This window comes from Ranitomeya variabilis, chromosome 8, assembly GCF_051348905.1.
Source record: "Ranitomeya variabilis isolate aRanVar5 chromosome 8, aRanVar5.hap1, whole genome shotgun sequence".
Classification (NCBI taxonomy): Eukaryota; Metazoa; Chordata; class Amphibia; order Anura; family Dendrobatidae; genus Ranitomeya; species Ranitomeya variabilis.
This window is the reverse complement of record NC_135239.1, coordinates 216167453-216183188: the sequence shown is the minus strand read 5'-3', so window position 1 is coordinate 216183188 and position 15736 is coordinate 216167453. Positions and strand designations below refer to the sequence as shown.

Here is a 15736-nt window from a genome sequence, read left to right as displayed (position 1 = left end):
TCATGTCAGGGACAGACGGCGCGGGTCATGTCAGGGAGAGACGGCGCATGTTATGTCAGGAAGAGACGGCGCAGGTCAGTCAGGGACAGACGGCGCAGGTCAGTCAGGGAGAGACGGCGCAGGTCAGTCAGGGAGAGACGGCGCAGGTCATGTCAGGGAGAGATGGCGTAGGTCATGTCAGGGACAGACGGTGCAGGTCAGTCAGGTACAGACGGCGCGGATAATGTCAGGGAGAGATGGCACGGGTCCGTCAGGGATAGAAGGCACAGGTCTGTCATGGAGAGACGGCGCAGGTCCATCAGGGAGAGATGTCGCATGTCATGTCAGGGAGAGACAGCGCAGTCACGAAGAGACGGCGTGGGTCCGTCAGGGAGAGATGGCGCAGGTCATGTCAGGGAGAGATGGCGCAGGTCCGTCAGGGAGAGATGGCGCAAGTCATGTCAGGGAGAGATGGCGCAAGTCATGTCAGGGAGAGATGGCGCAGGTCCGTCAGGGAGAGATGGCGCAAGTCATGTCAGGGAGAGATGGCGCAGGTCAGTCAGGGAGAGATGGCTCAGGTCATGTCAGGGAGAGATGGCGCAGGTCAGTCAGGGAGAGATGGCGCAGGTCAGTCAGGGAGAGACGGCGCAGGTCCGTCAGGGAAAGATGGCGCAGGTCATGTCAGGGAGAGACGGCGCGGGTCATGTCAGGGAGAGATGGCATAGGTCATGTCAGGGACAGACAGCGCAGGTCAGTCAGGTACAGACGGCGCGGGTCATGTCAGGGAGAGATGGCACGGGTCCGTCAGGGATAGAAGGCACAGGTCTGTCATGGAGAGACGGCGCAGGTCCATCAGGGAGAGATGTCGCATGTCATGTCAGGGAGAGACAGCGCAGGTCAGTCACGAAGAGACGGCGCGGGTCCGTCAGGGAGAGATGGCGCAGGTCATGTCAGGGAGAGATGGCGCAGGTCCGTCAGGGAGAGATGGCGCAAGTCATGTCAGGGAGAGATGGCGCAAGTCATGTCAGGGAGAGATGGCGCAAGTCATGTCAGGGAGAGATGGCGCAAGTCATGTCAGGGAGAGATGGCTCAGGTCCATCAGGGAGAGATGGCGCAGGTCATGTCAGGGAGAGATGGCGCAGGTCAGTCAGGGAGAGATGGCGCAGATCCGTCAGGGAGAGATGGCGCAGGTCAGTCAGGGAGAGACGGCGCAGGTCCGTCAGGGAAAGATGGCGCAGGTCATGTCAGGGAGAGACGGCGCGGGTCATGTCAGGGAGAGACGACGCACGTCAGTGTCACAATAATGCCAAAAATGTCATATTGTAAATTTAGTTTCAGAAGGTTACATGGCTTACAACACACACACTGCAGCTTCGACCCCCCTTTCTCCCCCCTGCATTCAATCACACCACAAACAAAGCCTATGGCAGAGACACTGTGCAACTTGATACTAATGAGTGAGCAGGGTGTGGCTTTAAAACTGCAGGCGACCAATCCTCCAAAGCCACTTGTTTTCCCCTCCCCTTGCCCAGGAAAGCCTTTGTCTGGGGACTCTAAAAATGTAAATAAGTGGAAAAGAGTGCATATTATTACTCAGTGATGTCACGACAAGAGGGCATATCTTTACCCAAGCTGAATTGGGGGCAGTCTTGGCCCAGGAAGCAAGCTAAGAACAGCTCGACACAGCTGTTCTAATGCACCTGGATGTATCTCCTAAGCACACGGCCACCATGCTGATATGAAATGATCTGAACGACATGTAAGTGTTCTCTATTCCATTTTAATCCAATTTTATTTGTAAGTTGTAATGTACACTTGATTTTGTCTTCTTTGCAATATATTTTATACTTTGTAAACACTGCCTAACTTTTTATGGAGTAAAATATATAATTTACTAGCTGTCTCTTCCTGCTCTATGAACGAACTGTCGCTTCCTCTGAAGTGAATTACGCTACTGATTTGGGTTGGCTCCGGACCCGTTAACATTTGATGGAATCGGAGCTGGTGGCAGCATACTTTGTTCTGTGCGATTGGGAATCTTTGTAGCGAGGGCAACGTTGATAATTATTGTTCCCGCCTGTGTGGGAGTATTTATATTGCCCTCGCTGCAGCGTGCCCAATAGCCAGTACATAGCAGGCAGCCTTTCTGGTGACTATTTACCCTAGGTGCAGTACCTAATCTGACCTGTGGGTAAGGGGAGCGCCAGAGAGCTGCAAGTTCCAAAACGGAACTGGGAAGTGGGATATAGATAAATCCTCTTCAGAAGGAACCAGGGGCAACCAAACTACCCCGGTTCATGACAAATTGGTGTGAGTAGTGGGGACGATACAGGTATCCTCCCCAGGATCCCTGATATATTGTTGGCAGCACGGTATGAACCGTGACAGTCAGTCAGGGACAGACGGCGCAGGTCAGTCACGGAGAGACGGCGCAGGTCAGTCATGGAGAGACGGCTCAGGTCAGTCACAGAGAGACGGTGCAGGTCATGTCAGGGAGAGACGGCACAGGTCAGTCACGGCGAGACGGCGCAGGTCAGTCATGGAGAGACGGCTCAGGTCAGTCACGGAGAGACGGTGCAGGTCAGTCACGGAGAGACGGTGCAGGTCATGTCAGGGAGAGACGGCGCAGGTCAGTCACAGAGACGGCGCAGGTCAGTTACGAATAGACAGCGCGGGTCATGTCAGGGAGACAGCGCAAGTCATGTCAGGGAGTGACAGCACGGGTCATGTCAGGGACAGACGGCGCAGGTCAGTCACGGAGAGACGGCTCAGGTCAGTCACAGAGAGACGGTGCAGGTCATGTCAGGGAGAGACGGCACAGGTCAGTCACGGAGAGACGGCACAGGTCAGTCACGGAGAGACGGCGCAGGTCATGTCAGGGAGAGACGGCGCAGGTCAGTCACGAAGAGACAGCGCAGGTCATGTCAGGGAGCGACGGCACGGGTCATGTCAGGGAGAGACGGCGCAGGTCAGTCAAGCAGCCGGGAGCAGCAGTACAGGACCCCCTCCTGTCCCGAGCTCTCATGACTGACACACAGTGACAAACCTTCAGCTGTGAGAGCAGGCCGCAGAGCGCTCCGCATATCAGGAGGCCGCAGAGCGCTCCATATATCAGGAGGCTGCAGAGCCCTCCGCATATCAGGAGGCCGCAGAGCGCTCCGCATAACAGGAGGCCACAGAGTAGTCTGTATATCAGGAGGCCGCAGAAGGCTCCGCATATCAGGAGGCTGCAGAGCGCTCCGCATAACAGGAGGCCACAGAGTAGTCTGTTTATCAGGAGGCCGCAGAAGGCTCCGCATAACAGGAGGCCGCAGAGTGGTCCGTGTATCAGGAGGCCGCAGAGCGCTCCGTATAACAGGAGGCCGCAGAGCGCTCTGTATATCAGGAGGCTGCAGAGCGATCCGTATATCAGGAGGCCGCAGAGCCCTCCGCATATCAGGAGGCCGCAGAGCGCTCCGCATAACAGGAGGCCACAGAGTGGTCTGTATATCAGGAGGCCGCAGAAGGCTCCGCATAACAGGAGGCCGCAGAGTGGTCCGTATATCAGGAGGCCGCAGAGCGCTCCGTATAACAGGAGGCCGCAGAGTGGTCCGTATATCAGGAGGCTGCAGAGCGCTCCGTATATCAGGAGGCCGCAGAGCCCTCCGCATATCAGGAGGCCGCAGAGCACTCCGCATAACAGGAGGCCACAGAGTAGTCTGTATATCAGGAGGCCGCAGAAGGCTCCGCATAACAGGAGGCCGCAGAGTGGTCCGTATATCAGGAGGCCACCGAGCGCTCCGTATAACAGGAGGCCGCAGAGCGCTCCGTATATCAGGAGGCCGCAGAGCGCTCCCCATGTTCGCACCTCACAAGAGAGAGACCTCAAACTGCTCTGCGTGTCGGTGCTTTACGGTTCGTAGAGTAAGCCAGAAGATCTGATAATCCGGCACTCATCAGCTCTTGTGTCCCTGCTGGTTCAGGGTCTGTGCTGGTCCCCCCGATTCGATCACATCGCTATCACATTGTCATTGTCTCATCCGCCAGTCGCAGCACACGATGTGCGGCAGTGTGTGGGCAGAAGGCAGCGCTGATCTGCTGCACCCCCAATCGCAGCCCCGCGCACACATGATGCACTTCATGTACCATTTAATCTAATTTTTTCTGATCTTGTGCCAGTCTTTAGTCTTATACACCAGTCACATCCAGAGCTGCATTTACAATTCTGCACACGCTCTGACTGATGGAGCACATTGTAGAAGACCCAGTAATTCTAAATCCCACAATGCACCACAGCAGGGATTCTTCTGCTCAGTGCCTGGTATAATGACATTTCCCACAAGGCACCGGAGCCGCCAACCAGACAATGAACCAGCAGGGGGCAGCACAGGCATAGACTTCTGCACCTAGCAAGTGGTAAAGGGGAGAAAGCAGAATTATAGCTGAGGAAATGGAAGACACAGTGTAATGGCAGAATCGTGACTGCAGCTCTGGAGGTGACTGGAGGACAGGTGCCCACAATCAGTCACACCCTGCTAGGAGCAGCACCTGTCTTGTGAGCTCCAGCACTTCCAGCAGGAGGCCCAGAGTCGGCCTCTCTTCTCCCCAGGGAGAGGCAGGCTTCCTGGGAGGCCGGCATGGCTTCCCAGGCTTCTGTTCCCCGGTCTGTGCCGGCGGGGGACAGAGAGCAGCAGCAGCAACCGGCCCAAGAGGGACTGAGGAGGTCGGGACGGGTGAGAAGAAACATACCCACCTACTCAAACCCTGAGATGGCTCATCGTCCTCCCAGAGAGGGAGACAGGGGCAACCCAGGCCCCAGGAAGGAGAGCCCAGGAACATCCTGGGGGGAGAGGAGCTCCGGCGAGTCCACGAGTACCTTCTCCTCCCGAGTGGTCGCCATGCTACGTGAGTATGAGGACGCCGGCAAAGCACTGACCGGGCTGAAGGAGAAGCTGCAGGAGGCACGGATCCTGAACACCCGAGCCTCTAACAAGGAGAAACCCGCGACCTCCCAGAGGTTAAGAGCCCTCAGAGATGAGGTGGCCCGGTTAGTGCTCCTCCGGGAGGGGATTGAGAAAAGCGCAGGTCCCTTCCTGGAGAGGTTTAAGAACCAGCGGCGGTTCTCAGAAATGAAGGGGTTAAATACCTCAGGAGAACCGCCAGCCGGCGTCCTAAGCGACGAGGAGGAGGAGGACGCCGATGTGGTCGTGACTGGAGTCCTACAAGCTGGAACCAGCCGGGAGAGTGAGTCGCAGAGCCGACAACAGGGAAGCGGCCTCCCGGCCCGGCAGAGGACTCCGACAGCACAGGCTGGAGTGTCAGCGGAGGAAGAGGAGGAGGGCGGTCTGCTACAGGAGATCAGAGAGCTGGAGTCTCCAGTGAACCTGGACCGCTTCTCCTTTGGTGAGGACGAGCCAGCAGAGGAAACCAAGAAGAGGAAGAAGACGACGAAGGAGACCGCACGGGAGGTGGTGAGTTACAGATATGTACCTATGGATGATGTTACACCTACCACCTCCTGTGTAAACCCCACCAAACCTAACGGCACGGGCTCTGCAGTGGGTCCGGGGCATAGGCAAGGTGGGGAGAGGAGGAGGACGTCCGGCGGTGCTGCCGTCTGTGCGGGGAACAGTGCAGGGGGCGAGGCTGTGAAGGTACTCATGGCGCCGGACATAGGGGACCCCGAGGAGTTTCCCTCCCTGCCCTCTGCGGCTAAGCCGGTTATCACTGGGGCCGGGGAGAGTGAGGTGGGTGTCCACGCCATTGCGAAAGGGGGACCGTGTGGGCAGACTCCATCCCTGCTCACTACGGCTGAGCCGGCCGACGCCGGGGCTGTGGGGGGCAGGTCCGAGAAAATTGGTGCGGCAAAAGGGGGGCGCACTGTTGTGACAGGGGCGCAGTGCGCCTCAACAGAGAAGAGGCACGCGGGTGCGACAGGAGAGCAGAGAGTCCAAAATGAAAAAAAAAGCAGGAAAAATCAGCTGCAGGGAACACTGGGCGCCCTGCTGCGACGGGAGGACAGAGTGCTCCAGCACCCAAATGTGACACCAGGACCCCGAAGGCTGTGGGTGCAGGGCAGGCGGCGCCCCCCAACAAGCAGCAGGCCCAGAATAATAAAATACAAACTGCTGCAGTGGGGGGGCAAGGCGCTCCAGAGACACAACAGAGAGCCAGCACCAATCAAGGGAAACCGGGTGTGGTGCTGCGCCCCTCCCCCGGTCCAGCAGGTGTGAGTGCAGAGAAGCCAGACACAAGTGAGGAAGGAATGGATGTTACTGTGGAAGGTGCAGAGAACACTGGGACAAATGGTGGTGACAATACTGGTAATAAAGTGACGGGAAGTGGTGGCAATGGTAAGGGGAATGATGGGAGTAGTGGTGGAGTGAATGGTGGGAGTAGTGGTGGAGTGAATGGTGGGAGTAAAGGTGGAGTGAATGGTGGGAGTAGTGGTGGAGTGAATGGTGGGAGTAGTGGTGGAGTAAATGATGGGAGTAGTGGTGGAGTGAATGATGGGAGTAGTGGTGGAGTGAATGGTGGGAGTAGTGGTGGAGTGAATGGTGGGAGTAAAGGTGGAGTGAATGGAGGGAGTAGTGGTAAGAGGAATGATGGGAGTAGTGGTGGAGTAAATGATGGGAGTAGTGGTGGAGTGAATGATGGGAGTAGTGGTGGAGTGAATGGTGGGAGTAGTGACGTTGCCAATGATGGGCGTAGTGGCGGAGTAAATGAGGAGAGCTTTACTGGTGTTGGTGGAGGGGAAGCAGGTAGTGGTCCCGCTGCCCCCCCAGCGGTGGTGGGGGCTTCAGCCCCAAGCTATTCAGGAGCTGTCACTGCTGGAGGTAGTAGTGCGCCCTTGTCTGGTGACCCTGAGGATGGTGACTTGCAACAGCGCTTCCTGGACGCCCTGAGGAGAGGGGAGAGTTCCATCAATGTAGAGGGGAGGGAGGTTGATCTGTCTTTCTGGATAGAGAGACACGGTCTTTCCGCCTTCCGAGATAGAGGGGCAGAGACTGTCTGGTCTCTGCCGACACCGGGGCAGAGGAGTAACCGTAGGAACGTGGCCCGTCTCCAGTGGGTAAGCAAGGATGCCTGTCCTGATCGGTCAAAGGTTGCTGAGCTCCTGCTGGGGATGGGCTTCGTGGCATATGACATCTTCGCCTTGATCCATCCCTATGGGACCTCCTACTTCGATGTCAGCTTCGTGAGACCGGAGGGCCTTGAGCTTTTCTGGTCTCGCCATGAGCTGGCTCGGGGTCGCCCCGAATGGCAGGGTTTCCTCGCTGTAGCAATATCCCGCCAGAATTCGGTCAGGAAGGTGACCGTTTTGACCAGTAACGAGTCACTTTCCTGTGTCGACATCTCCACATGGGTTGGACGATACGGCGACATCGTCGGTATTCCTGAAAAGACCCTCGACGAGCATGGTATCTGGTCAGGAGCCTGGACCTTCATGGTGAAATTGAAGGTTTCAGGAAACACCGTTACCCATATCCCTTCCTCAACATTTTTGGGGAGGGACAGGATCTTGATTTTCTACCGGGGGCAGCCTAAGGTCTGTCACAGGTGCGGCAGCCCCACACACTTCAGTGCGCAGTGTACCACCCAGAAATGCGCACTGTGTGGGGACCTCGGCCATCTTGCTGCTACCTGTGGCAGGATTAGGTGTAACCTGTGTCGTGACCTCGGTCACCCGTTCAGTCGCTGTCCGCGTTCCTTTGCCAATGCGGTCCTGAAAGCGGCGAGTGTGGGACAGGCGAAAGCCGGGACTAATCTCGCCGGTGAAGGGACCAGCAGAGGCGGAGGAGGCAGGGAACCGGTGAGGAGCAGGCTGCCGCCATCCAATATCAGGCGGCAGGAGCAGCGCCATGGGAACAGGGGGCAGGGAGTAATGACCCTGAACTCGGACCCTGGTGCTTCACTTGCAGCTGAGGATCCTAAAGACGGCGAATTGAGCGAGGAAGTCAAGAGACTTGAAAGGGAGGAGCAAAAGGGCGCCATGTCTGCCCAGGAACCTTCATCCGGTGACAGTCTGGATGAGGGAGAGGGGGAGTGGTCACAGCAAAAGAAAAAGGGTAACAGGAAAACAACTAAGGATAAGAGGGGGTCCGGGCCTCGAGCCTCCTCCTTGGAGTGCGACCCCTCTGACTCTGTAGCCCTGATCCAGGTGCCATTGGAAGGTCCAGCCGCCCCCCCTCTGGTGGATCTCTCTAACCGGTTCCGGGCCCTCCAGGACTCCCCTCCAGAGGGGGGCGATGGGGACCCGGGGCCGGAGGTTGCGGACAAGGTTGTTGGGGCTCAGGAGGTCGCTGGGTCTTCTTCTCAGGGGGCAAATACAAAGCCTTCTGGGGGGGGGGACTACCTCAGGACCACCAGACGAGGGCCAGAGTGTATGTAAGGAGAGAATGGATGAGTCTGTTTGTCTTAAGCGCACTAAAAACTCATCATTGTCAGAGGAAGAGGGTGAAACTGTTGGGGGTGGGAAGAAAAAGGCTATCTAATTCAATCAATCATGATGGCGTCACCCACCCCATTGACGCTGGCAACCATTAATGTTGCCAGCATAAAGTCAGAAGCGGCAAGGTACACGGCCTTTCATTTTCTCGGCCAACTTGACGCCGACATTTTGTTTTTGCAGGAGACCAGGTTGACCGACCTATCAACCATGCATAAAGCAAGGCGGGAGTGGAGGCACGGGCACTCCTACTGGTCTCTTGCGGCCGAGCCGTATAGCGGGGTTGCGGTCCTTTTTAAGACCGCAGCGGTTGAATGCAGACGATTGATCGAGTTAGAAATGGGGAGATGCTTGATCCTAGATGTCTCAATGGGGGGACAGGAGCTTTGGCTCATTAACATCTACGGTCCCCAGTCCAAGTGGGACCGCAAGTGTCTCTTCATGAAGATCAAACCTTACTTATTTTTGAGTCGGCAAGTGGTCTTTGGAGGGGATTTCAACAACGTCACGAGACCGTGTGATAGAGGAGGTTCCGGAGACCGGCTGGCTTACGATTGCATCGCGCTAAATAGGATAGTAAGTGAGGCACGCCTGGTGGATGTCCACATCCGGCACAACACAGGCCACGCGGGGTTTTTTAGAGGTAGTCAGTGCAGGTCTAGGTTAGACAGGTTTTATTTGAAGGAGGAGGCCGTTTCCTCGCCGTTGTTGGTTGTGGAGGTGGAATGTTATGAACTGGTGGTTTAGGAGCAACATGGGACGTGCTCTGGAGGAGGTGGTACCTGTACTGACCGCAGTTCCTGAGCTTAACACAACACTAGAAGTAGCCGTGGGATGTTCCTGTCACTCCCTAGACACCTCGTCACAGCCGGAGGACTAACTACCCCTAAAGATAGAAACAGGAAAGCTATCTTGCCTCAGAGAAAATCCCCAAAGGATAGGACAGCCCCCCACAAATATTGACTGTGAGTGGAGAGGGAAATAACATACGCAGAATGAAACCAGGATGTAGCAAAGGAGGCCAGTCTAAGTAGATAAATAGAACAGGAAAGAATACTGTGCGGTCAGTATTAAAAACTAGAAAAATCCACCACAGAGTTTACAAAAATCTCCACACCTGACTAAAGGTGTGGAGGGTAAATCTGCTTCCGAGAGCTTCCAGCTTAACTGAATAAATCCATACTGACAAGCTGGACTAGAAAAAACATAGAAAGTGCAGAAAGATTAAGTCCACAACAAGTGGACTGCAAAAGAACAAAGCAAGGACTTATCTTTGCTGAACTGGTCAGAATATCAGGGAAATGCAAGCAGAGATGTGAATCCAACCAGGAACCATTGACAACTGGCACAGGCTGAAGGATAGAACCAGGCTAAATAGTTGAGCCAGAAAGACAATCAGTGGAAGCAGCTGCTGACTACTAAATCCAAGGAGCAGCAGTACCACTTACAACCACCGGAGGGAGCCCAAGAGCGGAATTCACAACAGTGGAATTCTCCGATCACTGTTTGATTATGTTTTCTCTGAGCGTTACAGAGACTCCTCGGATGGGAAGAGGTTATTGGAAGCTGAATTCGTAACTCCTTGAGGAAGAAGCTGTAAGACGGTCCTTTGAGGAATTTCTTCAGAGCCAGGTACCGCTGCTGGGCCTAAGTAACACTAAGTCTGAGTGGTGGGAGATGTTCAAACATCGGGTGGCGAGATTCTTCCGGCAACTCTCGAACCTCAGAAGCCTGAACTGGGATCGCCTGTATCAGAGCCTGAGGAGGAAACTCGAGCATCTTGTCTCGACTGGGGGTAGCCGCGAGGCGATCTCCAGTGTGAAATCCTTGCTAAAGAGGTGTCAGTACGATAGGCACGCATCTTTGGTTTTTGAGACGGACTACGGGAAGTACTACTCGCCCAACCCTTACAGAAGCTGCAAGATGTCAGTGAATAGTAAGATAGTGACAGGGCTGATGGACAGTACGGGATCCCTGAGAAGGTCCAGATCAGGGATCTTGGAGGTCGTCAGTTCATACTACTCGCACCTCTTGGGAAGGAAGGAACTGGATCGTGACAGGATGTCGGCTTTCCTGGCTGAAGCTGTTCCTGAGCCAGGGGCTGACCTCTCGCTGGGCGGTTTGGCAGAAGCGATCAAAGAAGAGGAAGTGAGACTGGCGATCGATGGGGTTCGGCCCAAAAAATCGCCAGGTCCGGATGGCTTAACATCCGAGTTCTTTAAGACCTTTAGGGACTCCTTGGTCCCCCTCTTGACTCAGGTGTTTAATGAGTGTCTCTCCTCAGGCACTCTGACGAGATCATTAAGGAGGTCGGCTTTGATCATTTTGTCAAAGGGTAAGGATCCATCACGCATTGAGAATTGGCGTCCCATATCACATCTCAATGTGGACAGGGAGGTTTTGGCTAAGATACTCTTCAACAGGCTGGTGAAGTTTGCCCCGCGGCTCCTTTCGGAGGCCCAGCACTGTTGCGTTCCTGGCCGTAGCACTTTCAGTGCTGTTCTGGGTGTCCGAGAGGCCGTGGAGCAAGGCAGGGCGGGCCTTTGGAAGGGGTTCTTGCTGACCCTGGATCAGGCAAAAGCCTTTGATCGGGTCGACCACGAGTACCTCTGGTCCACTCATTTGAGGTATGGTCTGCCTGGAGGGTTTGTGGACTGGCTTAAGACCTTGTACGCAGGGGCTGAGACTTTCCCTCTGGTAAACGGGTGGATTGGACAACCTTTCGGGGTGGGATCTGGTGTCCGCCAGGGCTGCCCTCTTAGCCCTTTGCTTTACGCGTTTGCGATCGATCCCTTCCTCAGAAGGGTTGATTGTGGACCGTTGGCGGGGGTGGGGATGGGCGGGTTGGCGCCAGAGGCTATCCTGAGGGTAGTGGCCTACGCGGACGACGTTACCGTCTTTGTTTCTTCGCAAGAGGAGGCGATGGTGGTGATGTCAGAAGTGGAGAGCTACTCGGAGGCATCCGGGTCCAAGGTCAACCAGGACAAGTGTGAGAGTCTCTGGCTGGGAGGCGGGGATCCCACGTTTGATCTTCCGGACACCCTCCCCGAACCCCAAGAACATGCCAAAGTCCTAGGCATCGAATTTGGCCAGGGTGATTACCCCACGAAAAACTGGGAAGGCAGAATCAAGGGTGTCGCCCAAAAAGTGGACCAATGGAAGGGTTGGTCTTTGACCCTGAGGGAAAGGGTTGACCTGTGCAAAGCTTTCCTGCTCCCCTTGTTAATCTACCTGGGCAGCGTCTGTGTCTTGCCGGTGCCTCTCTGGACACGGGTCTACAGTCTGTTCTTCCAGATGTTATGGGGGAATAGACTAAACCTAGTCAAACGGGAGGTCACTTATCGCACGAGGAGACTAGGGGGGTTGAATATGGTAAACCCCGTGGTGTTCCTAGTGAACACCTTTTTGAAAGTTAACGTGGCAAACCTCTGGAAAGAGAGGGCTCCTCCGTGGGTATTCTCCTGCAAGGGATGGTTTCAGCCTTTCTTCCAGGAATGGGAGACAGGGGGAAGATTGAAGGATCTTCGCACACCGCACGGGCATCTCCCGGCTTATGTTACCCCGGTTCTGAAGATGATGTGCCGGTGGGGTCTGGGAATGTGGGAAGTGAGGTCCCTCCCGAGGAAACTCCTCGACATGCGGGTCTTGCTTTTGCATTTTCAGAGACCATTGGTCCTCAAGGACTGCCCGAGTCGGGATCTAGAGGTTGGGTTAAGTTTGTTAAATTCTAGCAGCATCCCCAAGAAGTACTGGGACTTGACTTGGCGCTGCTTCCAAGGTAAGTTGTATGTGAGGGACAATTTGAAGCACAGGAGCTCCGTGGACAGGAATTGTCCCCGTGAGGCTTGCGCTACCATGCTGGAAAGCATGGAGCACTTCCTGCTTCATTGTCCCTTTAATACAGAGGTGTACAACAGGGTTCGCGCTTCCATTGGTTGGCCGCGGCAGGCCACTCTGTCCTATGCCGAGTGGGCCTATGGAGCGTTCAGAGACCTCGGGAGAAGGGACCGAGACACTTTATTCTTAGTCAGCGCAGTGGTCAGGTACTTCACGTGGAATGCACGAGTTTTAGTTTTGACGCAGAGTAAAATCCTCCGTGTAGATGAAGTTTGTAGCAGCATCCTAGGTGCCCTGGTGAAGGTGCGTTCTCTGGAGTGCGAAAGACTGGGTGCCCGGAGGGCGGCCCATCTCTGGAGGGGTTTCTCCTTCGGGGTGCCTTAGTCCGTTAGCGCTCCTATATCCTGGTGGTGGGCTGATATCTTTACACCCTAGGTTTTTGTTTTGTATTTCTGTTCCCTGAATAGAAGGTTTGCAGGCATCGAACTTGAGCCTTGGGTGGTGAGTATGTAGGTTGTGTTCTGTGATGTTGGTTTATGTATATGTTGTATATAGTGTATTGTATATATTGTATATAGTGTGTATAATAGAGGGTCTTAGTTAGGTTGGGTGGGGGGATTGGGGGGTTCAACGGCGGTGATAAGAGACTGATCTGGCCTGGCCCAGGCCCCGCCTGGGGAAAAACTTTGGTGCCTGATCCTAGCTCGGATAATTCCTGAACTTTGTGGCCAGAGCTGGATCAGGGGTGGCGGGATAGTTAGAGTAGGTGTGTGTGTGTATATATATATATATATATATATATATTTAAAAAAAATAAATAAATAAAAAAATAAAAAAAAATAAAAAAATGAAAATATAATTTAAAAAAATATATATATAAAAAAAAATAAAAAAAAAAATTTGTACACTGTATTGTATTTAGGTTTGTTGTGGGGTGAATGTGGTGGTGTAAGGGGGTGGCTGTAAGGTAAGGCAGTGGGACCAGTAGGGTTTTGTTGTGTTTGTGGTGTTGTATAATATTTGGTTTAGTATAATGTGTTTATAGTGTATATATTGTATATAATATTGTATATAGGACGGTGTGAATGTAGTTGGGGTTGTATATAGTAGTATGAATGAAGCTGGGCCGGGGGTCTTATATGATTTTATACTATTATGTAAAATTTTTACAGGGGTATTCATGTAGTTATGAGTATTTTGTTTGTTGTCTTTTAGTTTTGCTTTATTTTTATTGGAATTTTTCTTTCTCGTCCCTGGTTTGTAGGTCATGAACTTTCTCCATTTTTGTTCCATTTGTGGTTTATTTCTTTGTGATTTTTGTCGTTTGTTGTCGTCTGATTGGAGCTTTGTTCTTATGTTTTGTTCTGTGGTGTTTTATTTGTAATGTATCTTGGTTATTGTCATGTAAAGTATTTTTATTTTATTTAATAAAAGACCTGGAGAATAAGACACGATGTAACAGCAGAATAGTGACTGCAGCTCTGGAGGTGACTGGAGGATAAGACACGATGTAACAGCAGAATAGTGACTGCATCTCTGGAGGTGACTGGAGGATAAAACACAGTCACAGTTCACGGGGAGGATACCTTTACCATCCCCACCACTCACACCAATTTGTCATAACCCGGGGTTGTTTGGTTGCCCCTGGTTCTTTCTGAAGGGGATTTATCTATATCCCACTTCCGGTTTGGAACTTGCAGCTCTCTGGTGCCCTCATTACCCCAGGTCAGACCGGGTACTGCACCTAGGATAATTAGTCGCCAGTAAGGCTGCCTTACTTTGTACTGGCTAATGGGCACACTGCACCGACGGCGATATAACTACTCCCACTCAGGCGGGAACAATAATTATCAACACCGCCAGTCGCTACAAAGGCTCCCAAGTGCACAGGACAAATCCGCTGCCTCCAGCTCCGATTTCTTAATTATTAACGGGCCCGAAGCCAACCCAGATTAGTAGCGTAATTCACTTCAGAGGACGTGACCATATGTTATAGAGCAAGGAAAGACAAGCTAGTAATTTAATATTTTACTCCAAAAAAGGTAGGCAGTGTTTACAGAGGTATAAAAAGATATTATAAAAACGACAAATATCATATGTACAGTACAATTACAAATAAAATGGGATTAAAGTTGAAAAACACGTTTCGTTATGTCATATAATCTCATGGCTAACCGTGTGCTGTGGGGCAAGGGTGAGCATATATCCAGATGCATCACCCCTGTATAGCAGCTAGCCCCCAAAGACATGTGAAGACTGCTGGTTCACTCACTTATTTCCTAGCCTAAAACAAAAGCAATCCCCCTGTGGTGACCTCACGTAGAGGCTAAATCCTCCCCTTTTCTTAGAGTTATGGCACCCATTTTTATGCCTAGCTCACGGTACGAACCTCGTATATAAAAGACACAATGATCAAGAGGTGCACCACGTCGGGGCAATTCTTTTAAGTGTAAACACGGCGTACTTACACGACCCGCTTATGGAGAAACCCGCTCTTTGCACTTGTAGGGTTTAGCTTCTAGCGATTTCAGGGAGTTATAGATCCCTCGATGGACATCCGGAATATATAATCCTCATCTCTAGCCCTGATCGGTGCCAATATGTATAACCTTAAAAGCACAATAGAAGCTCAGGCTTTCTATACCAGTTTTAACCAGTACCAGGTGGGAGGGGGGAATGAGTAGGGTAGGGAGACTTGTCTGCCGCAGCACGGAGCCATATAAATTCTTGAGGGAGGGGGGAAATGAGGGGTTTAGGATTACACACACCAGCAAAGGGAGAAAGAGTGGCTCAGAATTCCAGCCTTGTGTTGGCAGGCAGAGGAAACTTCAGCTGAGAGCTCTGTATGTATAAGTGAAGTAATCAGAACTTTCCTATTTCCTGACAGACACAATGTAACAGCAGAATAGTGACTGCAGCTCTGGAGGATGAGACACAATGTAACATAACATTTGTAAGTGCGCTGGTTCTGACTACAGTATAGTAAAGAGATGAAGAACGGCGAGCGCAGCTTTGAATATGACTAGAGACAGTAGCAGTGGTGCAGATATTTGCTGAGACTGTGACGGATTTCAGCTCTGAGTGCAGATGCTGCAGCTTTTCATTACCCCAGATTTCTATTTCCAGCACAGATCTTCCGTGTCCATCACACGAAGCCGCTCCGGTCCCGCACTCTCGTCCGCCGCCCTCTCGCCCCACTCGCTCCTGATCGCTTTTTTGGATCTCAGCCAAGGTGACAAGTTTCCATCTCCTCTGCGAGTTGCTCTGGTAACTGGGATCCTTCCTGGACGAACCAGTAACAACGTACACGAGTGCAGCGATCAGCGGCGCGGGCGGACGCTCGTCTCCTGCTGGTGGCGCTCACGATTGTAAATGGTGAAGAACATGAATTCACATCGCCCCAAAAACAAAAGAACAGGCGCAATCTGCAAAATCTGACGTGCGATGGGTCCCAGCTGCACCTGATGAGCGCCCAGATCATAATGGGGGCAA

The 15736-nt window shown here is 52.9% G+C and overlaps 1 protein-coding gene across 5 annotated transcripts in view; it reads right to left on the bottom strand.

Annotated features, from left to right (window-relative positions):
* Positions 1 to 15736, bottom strand: part of DOCK3 (dedicator of cytokinesis 3) — a 300167-nt gene that overhangs the window by 193167 nt on the left and 91264 nt on the right. The window lies entirely within an intron of this gene.